Genomic DNA, 1,093 nt, shown 5'->3' on the forward strand with positions numbered 1-1,093 from the left:
GGTCCCGGCCCGTCGCGCTCAGGCCGGGCTCCTCGTCGCTGCGGGCCGGACCCGGGCGGGAGCGCAGGGAAGTGGAGCCGAGTGCGCTCCGGCTCGCGCCGGGAGGGCGGGCTGGGGACACCGGGGAGCCGGCGTGGGCTGCGGCACTCGGGGCCGGGCTGAGCACTGGGGAGGCAGGCTGGCACGGACCGTTTCCCACCCGCTTCGCCCCGGGGCTGTCTCTAGCCGAGCGGCGGAGCCAAGTGCCGGCCTTCCCGGGGTGCTGGCGGGTCGAGGCTGTAGCAGGAGCCACCTCGTGGCAGCACTGCCAGCGCCTGCCCTCCCGCTTCCCTGGATGGGTGACTCTGAGAGCACTGGGTGGGGGTGCGGGGCTGCTGCTCGGGCCCCACGGTCCCGGGGGGCTTCACCACTCAGATCAGCCTCGCCTTTAGCACAGCGGGGGGTTGACACTGGCCCTAGTCTCTTAGTACTGACCCTGTGGGGCTGCAGTCACTGGGCTTGTCCTGCCTGGCCCTGGGACTGGCTGGCAGAGACAGTAAGGTCAAGCCCCCTCTTCTCCTTTGGGGCTCCACTTCCAGACAAGGGTCTCAGGGGTCCTAGAGTCGGGTTACTTCTGAAAATCTTGGGTTTGGGGCACACGTGACGCACTAGGCAGCATCAGTACAGCCTCCATCCAAGCATGTCCCTGACTTGCACGTGCACACCCCCACACATGCAGACCCCCCACCACACATGCACATAAATGCACACACGCATGCACACACATGCACACAGAGACTCCCCCACTATGGAGACATACATGTACATATACAGAGTGCCCACCACACACATCCAAGCACATGACAGCATGATTCTCTTTCACACACTGTGGCTCTGTGTAGTTAGTGTCTTGGGAAGGCCAGTGGGCTGTGATGGATCATCTCTCCCCTGCAGGAATTTTTACACTGGATTTCAAAATGGTTTGACATAGAATGTTGCTGAGTGACATCATAATGACATCAGACCTGGGGACTCAGTGAGGCCAAAGATGCTACTGATATCAGAGTTGGGTGAGACCAGAACTTGGGAAGGCAGTTATCATAGAGACGGTACT

The sequence above is a fragment of the Crocodylus porosus genome, unplaced genomic scaffold (assembly GCF_001723895.1).
Source record: "Crocodylus porosus isolate Cpor-Errol unplaced genomic scaffold, CroPor_comp1, whole genome shotgun sequence".
Classification (NCBI taxonomy): domain Eukaryota; kingdom Metazoa; phylum Chordata; order Crocodylia; family Crocodylidae; genus Crocodylus; species Crocodylus porosus.